Source organism: Heptranchias perlo, unplaced genomic scaffold, assembly GCF_035084215.1.
Source record: "Heptranchias perlo isolate sHepPer1 unplaced genomic scaffold, sHepPer1.hap1 HAP1_SCAFFOLD_47, whole genome shotgun sequence".
Classification (NCBI taxonomy): domain Eukaryota; kingdom Metazoa; phylum Chordata; class Chondrichthyes; order Hexanchiformes; family Hexanchidae; genus Heptranchias; species Heptranchias perlo.
Window position 1 is genome coordinate 10,537,003 of NW_027139484.1, and position 11,267 is coordinate 10,548,269.

Here is an 11,267-nt window from a genome sequence, read left to right on the forward strand (position 1 = left end):
ATCAAGCAGAGTCAACACGGTTTTATGAAGGGGAAATCGTGTCTGACGAATTTATTAGAGTTCTTTGAGGAAGTAACGGGCAGGGTGGATAAAGGGGAACCAATGGATGCAGTATATTTGGATTTCCAAAAGGCATTCGATAAGGTGCCACATAAAAGATTACTGCGCAAGCTAAGAGCTCATGGTATTGGGGGTAATATACTGGCATTGATAGAGGATTGGATAACTAACAGAAAACAGAGAGTCGGGATAAAAGGGTCATTTTAAAAATGACAATCTGTAACTTGTGGGGTGCCGCAGGGCTCAGTGCTGGAGCCTCAACTATTTACAATATGCATCAATGACTTGTATGAAGGAACAGAGTGTCTTGTGGCCAAATTTGCTGATAATACAAAGACAGGTGGAAAAGCAAGTTGCGATGAGGAGACAAAGTGTCTGGTAATGGATATTGACAGGTTAAGCGAATGGGCAACATTTTGGCAGATGGAATATAATGTGGGAAAATGTGAAGTCATCCGCTTTGGGAGGAAAAATAAAAAGCAAAATATTATTTGAATGGAGAAATACTACAAAATGCTGCGGTACAGAGGGATCGGGGTGCCCTTGTACATGAAACACAAAAAGTCAACATGTAGGTGCAGCAGTTAATCCGGAAGGCAAACGGAATATTGGCCTTTAATTCTAGGGGAATGGAATATAAAACAGGGAAGTCATGCTACAACTGTACAGGGTGCTGGTGTGACCACACCTGGAGTAATGCGTACAGTTCTGGTGCCCTTATTTAAGGAAGGACATACTTGCATTGGAGGCAGTTCAGAGAAGGTTCACAAGGTTGATTCCAGGGACGGAATGGTTGTCTTATGAGGAAAGATTGAACAGGTTGGGTCCATACTCATTGGAGGTTAGAAGAATGAGAGGAGATCTTATTGAAACATACAAGATTCTGAGGGGACTCGATAGGGTAGATGCTGAGAGGATGTTATCCCTCATGGGGGAATCTAAAACTAGGGGACATAGTCTCAGAATAAGAGGTCGCCCGTTTAAGAAGGAAATGAGAAGGAATTCCTTCTCCCAGAGGGTCGTGAATCTTTGGAATTCTTTACCCCAAAAAGCTGTGGAGGCTGAGTCATTGAATACATTCAAGGCCGAGTGAGACAAATTTCTGATCAGCAAGGGAGTCAACGGATATGGGGAAAAGGCGGAAAATTGGAGTTGAGGTAAAAATCAGATCAGCCATGATCTCATTAAATGGCGGAGCAGGCTCGAGGGCCCGAATGGCCTGCTCCTGCTACTATCTATTATGGTCTTCAGGTCTTATGATGAGGTCAAGTAGGTTTTTCCCTCGTGTTGGTTCACTCACCACCTGTCGTAGGCCCAGTCTGGCAGCTGTTTTCTTCAGGACTCGGCCAGCTCGGTCAGTAGTGGTGCTACTGAGCCACTCTTGGTGATGGACGTTGAAGTCCCCCACCGAGAGTATATTCTGTGCCCTTGCTACCCTCAGTCCTTCCTCCAATTGGTGATCAACATGGTGGAGGACTAATTCATCAGCTGAGGGAGGGCGGTAGGTGGTAATCACAGGAGGTTGCCTTGCCCATGTTTGACCTGATGACATGAGACTTCTTGGGGTCCTGAGTCAATGTTAACTACTTCCAGGGCCATTCTCCCCTGACTGTATACAGCTGTACTGCCAGCCCTGGTGAGCCTGACCTGCCGGTGGGACAGGACATAACTGTGGAACAATGATCACAGTTTAAGTGTCAAGCACTCACTGTCTGAATCAATGATCACAGTGCTGGGTCACCCACCCACAGTGTGAGTCAATGATCACAGTGCTGGGTCACCCACCCACTGTGTGAATCAATGATCACAGTGATGGGTCACCCACCCACTGTGTGAATCAATGACCACAGTGCTGGGTCACTCACCCACTGTGTGAATCAATGATCACAGTGCTGGGTCACTCACCCACTGTTTGAATCAATGATCACAGTGCTGGGTCACTCACCCACTGTGTGAATCAATGATCACAGTGCTGGGTTACTCACCCACTGTGTGAGTCAATGATCACAGTGCTGGGTCACCCATCCACTGTGTGAATCAATGATCACAGTGCTGGGTCACCCACCCACTGTGTGAATCATCGGGTCTTGACAGGGTAGATGCTGAGAGATTGTATCTCCTGGCTGGACAGTTTAGATAGGGGGCATGGTTTCAGGATCATGGGTCGGCCATTTAAGACTGAGATGATGAAGAATTTCTTCACTCAGAGGGTGGTGAATCTTTGGAATTCTCTACCCCAGAGGGCTGTGGATGCTCAGTCGTTGTGTATGTTCAAGGCTAAGGTGGATAGACATTTGGATTTTTTTTATTCGTTCGTGGGATGTGGGCATCGCTGGCGATGTCAGCATTTATTGCCCATCCCTAATTGCCCTTGAGAAGGTGGTGGTGAGCCGGCTCCTTGAACCGCTGCAGTCCGTGTGGTGAAGGTTCTCCCACAGTGCTGTTATGTAGGGAGTTCCAGGATTTTGACCCAGCGACAATGAAGGAACGGCGATATATTTTCAAGTCGGGATGGTGTGTGACTTGGAGGGGAACTTGCAGGTGGTGTTGTTCCCATGCACCTGCTGCTCTTGTCCTTCTGGATGGAATCAAGGGATCTGGGGATCGAGCAGGAAAGTGGAGTTGAGGTTGAAGATCAGCCATGATCTGATTGAAGGGCGGAGCCGTCTCAAGGGGCTGTATGGCCGACTCCTGCTCCTATTTCTTACATTCTTATGTTCTTATGATCAGGACAGTTGCTGGAGGCTGGTATCTACATTATGCAAATTAGTGCCTACTGAGTCATGGCTGCACGACAGAAACCCTATTTCTTTTTCACAGAATTATAAGTTTACAAAAGGTGAAGCGAAGATTAATTGCGTTTTTATTCGATTCCCTGCCGGGTGCAATGAATGGTGGAAGAATTGGTCCGCGCTCAGCATGTGTTAAAGGGGGCTCGCTGAGGGTGGAGAGCGGTGTTGCGGCAACCTTTCAGTAAGACTATACTTTTAGGGATCATTTCTATAGTTTTTGAACTTGAGAAATGTGTTCTGAAGTGTTTGGTCTCACTAACCACGAGGAGGAGATGGAGCTTTTCCTTCTGAGCGTGAAGCGGGTTGCAAGTGTTGTTTTATACCAGCGCTTGTGGCCATTGATGACCGTTCCCTTCTCTCATTGTGCGAGAAGTGGAAGAAGGAAATGCATTCTGAGTGGTTAGTGTTTCTGCAGCTCAAAAGTAGCAATATTTATCCGCTAATTATTTTATATTTAAAGGTGCTTGTCTCCAGCGAGAGTGTAAGTCTTTGCCACCTCAGCCGAGCTCGTACTGCTATCTGTTGCTCTTCCCCTCCTTTTTCGGTTTTGAACTCATCAGTCAGAGTTTGCACTGAACTGATTCGGCACAGTCACTGAAATAGCGTAGTTAATGGGGCACAAAATCTCGGCTTGCAGTACTGAGGGACTTGCATTACTGATTAAAACGTTGCTCCGCCTGCCATCTCAGGTGGATGTAAAAGATCGCATGACGCTATTTTGAAGAACTTGAGGGGAGTTCTCCGAGGTGTCCTGGTCAATATTTACCCCTTAACCAACATCACTAATACAGATTATCTGCCCAATACACCATTACGGTTTGTGGGACCTTGCTGTGAGCAAATTGGCTGCGGCGGTTCCTACATTACAACAGTGGCGACAGTTCAAAAATGCTTTGGGCCATCCTGCGCTCATGCAAGGCGCTATATAAATGCGAGTTCTTTCTTTAGTAGCAGGAGGATTGGTGAATGGGACATCGTGTGAGTTCGGATACGGGCAGCAGAGTTTTGATATGCTGAAGATTATGGAGGGTGCATGATGGGAGGGCGGCCAGGAGAGCCTTGGAATTGTCAAGTTTGGCGGTAACAAAAGCATGGATAAGGGTTTCAGTCGCAGATGGGCTAAGGCAGATACGGGCGATATTATGGAGGTAGAAGTAGGCAGTCTTGGTGATGGAGAGAATCTGGAGTCGGAAGCTTAGTTCAGGGTCAAAAAGGACATCGATGCTGCGAACAGTCTGGTTTAGTCTGAGACATTGGTCAGGGAGGGGGAGGGAGTTTATAGCAGGGACCGAAAATAATGGCTTTGCTCTTCCCAATATTTAATTGGAGGAAATTTCTGCTCATCCACTGATAGATATCAGAGAAGCAGTGTGACGAATCAGAGGCAATGGAGGGGTGGAGAGAGCTGGAGGTGAGGTAGACCTGAGTGCCAGCAGCGTACATGTGGAATCCGACGAGTTTTTGGATGATGTAGCCAAGGGGCAGCATGTAGATGAGAAATAGGAGGGGGGCAAATATAGATCCTTGGGGGAGTGGGAAGAGAAGCCATTGCACGTGATTCTCTGGCTACAACTGGATAGACACGAAATAAACCAGGTGAGGGCAGTCCCATCTAGCTGGACAATGGAGGAGAGGAGAGGTGACTGCACTTCAAAAAGTACTTCTTTGGCTGTAAAGAGCTTTGGGACGCGGTGAGGTAGTGAAAGGTGCGATATCAACTGCTCACCTGACAGGGGAGATCCCATTATGAGGAAGGCGCCAGATCAAGTAGAATCAGCTAGTACCAGTTTAAGCTTTACTGATGTAGAGGTGGATCCTCATGCTGGCCTGAGACTGGTCTAACACCTTTCTCTTGGGAAGTGAAATCTAATTTGCAGCGGACGTGGTGACAAGGGGTCCCCGAGCACCGGGGCCCAGGGTGTGAAATACCGTCAGGCTGACTGCGAGGGGGGGTGAAGGCAATGAAATGACTTCGTGAAGAAGGTTCTTCCCGAAACCTGTGGTTTCAAGGCCGCGGATATCTTGTGCCTGCATAGTGGGAATGCGATCAGGCGAGCATTGGCATTGTCGAGTCTGGAGGTAACAAAAGCATGGATGAGTGTTTCCCGAGGAGCAGATACGTGGAAGTGACCTTTAGGGATGTCGCAGGATGGCAAAAGATGCCCCAGGCCTTCAAGGAGAATGGGAAGGGAGGGCCGCTGACATTTCTCACTGAGGAGCCTCTCTTCACACTCCCACTGGAGAAGGAACAGACGCTGATCCTCCATCAACGGAGGACAGGCCTCCTTCCTCATCCCAAGGACCGTCGAGAAGTTCCAGCACACGACACCAATGCAGAATCAGGACCAAGGTTCGGAAATGGACGGTAACGTAGAACCTGGACTGATGCAATTGGAAGACGTTAATGTTTGTCCTTTGTATTTTTAAAACGGCTTTCAAAATTGCTTGCATAAACGAGCGTAGTGTTAAGGCGACTACGCGATGTGCTGTGACCCTGAACTACCTGTCCAGGGTCAAGAGGGACCTGCTGTTCCTGCAGGAGTGCGGGAACCTGCACCTCAGCAACTATCGGCAGTGGTCACGCATGTGGACCCAGTAGCAATCGAACTGGTCGGCAATCAACGATAGTCAATCCTCGGGCCTGGGGATTCTGTTGGGAGGAGACCAATTCACCATCCCCGAGGTTAAAGAGGTGGTGGATGGCCGCCTGCTCGTAGCAGACGTTCTATACAATAACGCCCCGCTCCGACTGCGGCCAACATAAAAGGGAATCCAAACGTCTTCTACAAGCATGTAAAAAGTAAACGGATCGTAAGAGGAGGAGTGGGCCGATTAGAGACCATAAAAGAGATCTACTAATGGAGGCAGAGGGGATGGCAGAGGTAATAAATGATTGCTTTACATCTGACTTTACGAAGGAAGAAGATGCTGCTGGAGTCTCCGTAAAGGAAGATATAGTTGAGATACTGGATGGGCTAAACATTGATAAAGAAGAGGTACTAGAAAGGCTTGCTGTACTTAAAGTGGATAATTCACTCAGTCCGGATGTGATGCATCCTAAGTTGCTGAGGGAAGTAAGGGTGGCAATTGTGGAGGTACTGGCCATAATCTTCCAAACATCCGTCGATACGGGGCCAGAGGACTGGAGAATTGGAAATATTACACCCTTGTTCAAAAAAGGGGGTAAGGATAAACCCAGCAACTATAGTCCAGTCAGTTTAACGTCGGTGGTGGAGAAACATTTAGAAATGATAATCCGAGACAGAATTAGCAGTCACTTGAAAGAGTGGATTGATTAGGGAAAGCCAGCACGGATTTGTTAAAGGCAAATCGTGTTTAACTGATCTGACAGAGTTTTTGATGAGGGCAATGCATTTGAGGTGGTGTATATGGACTTTCAAATGGCGTTTGATAAAGTATCGCATGGTAGGCTTGTCATCAACATTGCGGCCCATGGAATAAAAGGGGCAGCAGCAACATGAATACAGAATTGTCTGAGTGACAGGGAACAGAGAGTAGTGGTGAACGGTTGTTTTTCGAACTGGAGGGTGGTGTACAGTGGTGTTCTCCAGGGGTCGCTGCTGGGACTACTGCTTTTCTTGATATATAATAATGACTTGGACTTGGGTGTACAGGGTACAATTTCAAAATTTGCAGATGAAACGAAACTTGGAAGTGTAGCGAACAGTGAGGTGGATCGTGATGGATTTCAAGAGGATATAGGCAGGCTGGTGAAATGCCAATCACCTTAAATCTATGCAGATGAAATTGAACGCCGAAAAATGCGAAGTTATACATTTCGGTAGGAAGAACGAGGCGAGGCAATTTAAATTAGAGGGCACAATTCGAAAAGGGTACAGGAGCAGAGAGATCTCAGGGTATCTGTGCGCAAATCATTGAAGGTGACAGGGCAAGTTGTGAAAGCGGTTAAAAAAAGCATACGGGATCCTGGGCTTTATAAATTGAGGCATAGAGTACAAAAGCAAGGAAGTCATGATGAAAGTTTATAAAACACTGGTTAGGGCACAACTGGAGTATTGAGTTCAGTTCTGGGCACCGCACTTTAGGAAAGATGTGAAGGCCTTAGAGTGGATGTAGAAGAGTTTTATTAGAATGATTCCATGGATGAGGGACTTTAGTTACGTGGATAGAGTGGAGAAGCTGGGGTTGTTCTCCTTGGAACAGAGAAGGTCGAAAGGAGATTTGATAGAGGTATTCAAAATCATGAAGGGTCTGGACAGAGAAGATAGAGAGAAACTGTTCCCATTGGCGGAAGAGTCAAGAAACAGAAGGCATAGATTTAAGGTGACTGGCAAAAGAACGAAAGGTGTCATGAGAAAAAAAAACTACACCGCGAGTGGTTAGGATCTGAAATGCTCTGCCCGAGGGGGTGGTGGAGGCAGATTCAATCATGGCCTTCAAAAGGGAACTGGATAAGTACTTGAAAGGAAAAATGTGCAGGGCTACGTGTATAGGGCGGGGGATGGGACTCGCTGGATTGCTCTTACATAGAGTGCACGTGGACTCGATGGGCCAAATTGACTCCTTCCATGCTGTAACCTTTCTCTGATTCTAATGTGTACGCCCCGAAGCTCAGGAGCTAACGGCTGGCAGTCTTCCAGCATCTCCCGATGCCGCTGGCGTTCTACTGGTCGGTCTTTCTCGCAGGAGACTTCAACTGCATCCTCGATGACGCTGGACGATCCAGCAGGGGCGGGGGAATACTGGACACCACGTCCAAACTCCTGATGGAAGCGGTGAAAGATGCAAAACTCTGCGACGTCTTCCGCAAACCTGACACCTGGTCCAGGCCGGGCGGGACCATCCGTTCCAGGATAGACTTCCTGTTTGTGTTCCCAATGATCAAGGTCTGATCCACCGACGTCCAACCGGTGTTCCTCTCTGACCACTGCCTCCTACTGGCCGACTGCTAATCGCAGGAGGACGAGAGGGTGGGCAGGGGGAGATGGAAGCTGAAAGTGACACTGTTGACCCTGGAGAATATCGAGGATCTAAAGAGGGATTATACAGGGTGGAGGACCGTGAAACCCCTCTTCGACTCCACGGTGCACTAGTGGGAAGCGATCAGGGCCAATATCAACAGGTTCTTCATCCTCAAAGGTGTTCAGAAAGCAATAGAGAGACAGAGGGAAGCGTCACAACTCCAGAAAAGCAGGCAGGATCTGCTCTAGTTGCAGTTAATGGGGGTCGATGTCGGGGAGGATCTCAGAGAGGTGAAGGGCCAGCAAGCCTCGCTCTTCACCTCCGAGGCTTCAAAGATCATCTTCCGACCCAGAGTCCGCTCCATGGAGCAGGGTCAGAAATGCTCGCACTTCTTCTTCCAGAATCCTCACAGAGAGACCTCCGTGATCAGCAGCTTGAAGGAAGAAGAAGGCTCAGTGATGACTTCACGGGCCGACACACTGAGGGTCAGCAAGTCCTTTTATGCCGGGCTGTACGACTCAAAGCCCAAAGACACCACGGCCTCTCAATCTTTCCTGTCCTCTATCAGGGAGGATTTAGAGGACAGCGAGCAGCAGGGCATGGATCCGCCACTGACCATGGACGAGCTGACAAAGGGCGTCTGGTCCTTCGAGAAGAGTAGAACTACCGGGAGCGATGTCTTACTGGTTGAGTTGCACACGGCTCTGAAGGACTGGATAGGCCCAGACCTGCTGGAAGTGTACAGGGGTATGCTTCTAGCAGGCAGTATGTCAGAGTCCATGAGGAAAGGCATCATCACCCTAATCTACAAGGAGAAAGGGGAGAGGGAAGAAATCAGAAATTGGCCACCCATTTCCTTGCAAAATGTCGATTAGAAGATTCTGTCTCAGGTCATCGCCAATAAGCTCAAGTCTGCTCTGGAGCTGGTGATCCACCCGGATCAGACCTGTACTGTACCCGGCAGGACGATCTCCAATAGCCTTGCGTCACTCAGGGATACGATCGCCCATGTGCAGGTCAGCGGGGTGAACAACTGCCTCATCAGCCTGGACTAGGAGGAGGCCTTTGACAGAATATCCCACACGTACATGATGGACGTGCTCTCCAAAATGTGTTTTGGGGAGGGAATCCGCGATTGGATCTTACTGCTCTACACAGACATCTGTAGCACAGTCCTAATCAACGGGCAGAAGTCGGAGAGCCCTCCATTCAGATCTGGAGTCAAGCAGGTCTGTCCTCTCTCCGCGGCCTTGATCATATGTTGCATCAAGCAGATTGTTGCGTTCATCAGGTAGGATGCAGATATCAGTGGGTGACTATCCTAGGCAGCGGATGCTCTCAGGTTAAGTCCTCCCAACACATGGATGACGTCACCGACGTTTGCTCCGATCAGCAGTAGGTTCACTGTCCTCAGAACTACCGTGAGCTTTCCTCGAGGCTGCGGTGGGGAGGAGACCGTCGTCCATCTCCTGGTGGGCTGCTCTTTGGTGCAGAAGGTCTGGAGACAGATGCGTTTGTATCTGTCACGGTTCATCCCCAACGCCTCAGTAACACAAGATGCTGTGCTCTACGGGCAGTTCCCCGGGACGCACACCAAGACAGATATCAACTGCTGCTGGAAGACCATCAACTCGGTGAAGGAGGCCCCTTGGTCCGCCTGAAACCTGCTGGTCTTCCAGCTGATGGAGCTGTCCATGACCGAATGTTGCCAACTGACATACTCCAAGGACCAGGAGTACGTGCTGCGGGATACAATGAAGCGAGGTGCAGCCTATGCAAAAGGTTTATGGGGAAATGCCACCGTGCAAGGCCATTTCACCATGTATTGTAAAGAAAGTACTGGAAGAATAAAATTTTGGGGCACAGATACACAAATCACGAAAAGTAGCAACACAAGTTAAAAAAGGCAAATCAAGCATTGGGGTTCAAATCTAGAGGCGTAGAATTGATACGCAAAGCAGTTATGTTAAACTTGTGTGGAGCCTTGTGAGGCCACACTTGTAGAATTGCGCACAGTTCTGGTCTCCATATTAGAGAAAGATATTAAAGTATTGGAGAGAGGGCAAAAAAGATTCACAAGGATGATACCAGAAGTGAGAAGATATACTTATCAGTAAAGGCTGAACAGGCTGGATCTCCTCTCTGCAGAAAGGAGAAAGCTGAGGGGTGACCTGATAGAGGTCTTTCAGATAATGATGTGGTTTGGTAGGTTAGACGTAGAGAAAATGTTTCCACTTGCGGGAGTCCAAAATTAGAGGTCATAAATATAAGATAGTCACTAATCAATCCAATAAGGAATTCAGGAGAAACTTATTTACCAAAGAGTGGTAAGAATGTGGAATGTGCTACCACATTGAGTAATTGCGGCAAATAACACAGATGCATTTAAGGGGAAGCTCGATAAGCACAAGATGGAGAAAGGAAAACGATACCCTGATAGGGTTAGATGAAGTGGGGAGGGAGGGGGCTCGTGTGCAGCAAAAAAGCTGGCATAAACCAGTTGGGCCGAATGGCCTGTTTCTGTGCTGGAGTTTCGATGTAACTCAATGTACTATTTTGAGGGTGATGGAAGAGCAGACGGACCGGGGGGCGTATATTCACAAATCTTTGAAGGTAGCAGGGCAAGTTGATAAGGCGTTTAAGCAAGTGTATGGGATACATGGGTCTGTAAATAGGGGCATCGAATACACAAATAGGGAAGTGATGTTAAACCTTTACAAAAGACTGGCTAGGCCTCAGCTGGACTATTGTGTACAACACTGGGCATCACACATTAAGAAGGATGTCAAGGCCTTGGAGAGGGTACAGAGGAGATTTACCAGCGTGATGCCAGGGATGAAGGACTTCATTTTTGTGGAGGGATTGGAGAAGCTGGGCTTGTTCTCCTGAGATCAGAGAAGGATAAGGGGAGACCTAATCGAGGTGTTCAAAATAATGAGGATTTTTACAGAGCAAATATGGGAAACTGTTTACTCTGGCAACTGGATTGGTAACCAGAGGACATTGGTTTAAAATAATTAACAAAACAACTAGAGGGGAAATGAGGAGAATATTCTTTCACACAGAGGGTTGTTAAGCATTGCCTGAAAGGATGGTGTCCCTTATAGAGGTTGTCGTCGTGTCAGAGACTCAACATTCATATTCTAACTGGGGAACTGCAGGAACAGAGTGAAACGGGTCTGCTTGTGTCCCTGGATTCAATGTACAATGTAGAGATATCTGTAAAATGTATAAATGAATCTCCAGGAGTGAACATGGTCAATACAATTACATGAAAACTGTAAATGAAGCCGCTCATTGTTGGACCAGTCCTTTCTGAACAAAGCTTTTCACTTTATTCCTGAGAGAGGTCTCATTAAGACAAGGTTCTGAACTTTGAGATGTTTGTGATATATCCACGTCATCATTTACAGCTGAGTCAAAGCTGCTGATGTAATGTGTTTGTTCAGGTGAGTGTAACTAATAGCAATG

At 47.7% G+C, this 11,267-nt stretch overlaps 1 non-coding gene across 1 annotated transcript; it reads left to right on the forward strand.

Annotated features, from left to right (window-relative positions):
* The first annotated feature begins 3,035 nt into the window (after positions 1-3,035).
* Positions 3,036-3,253, forward strand: LOC137313391 (small nucleolar RNA U3). Its single transcript, XR_010961043.1, has one exon. It is a non-coding gene; the product is annotated as a small nucleolar RNA U3 (small nucleolar RNA).
* The last annotated feature ends 8,014 nt before the right edge of the window (positions 3,254-11,267 follow it).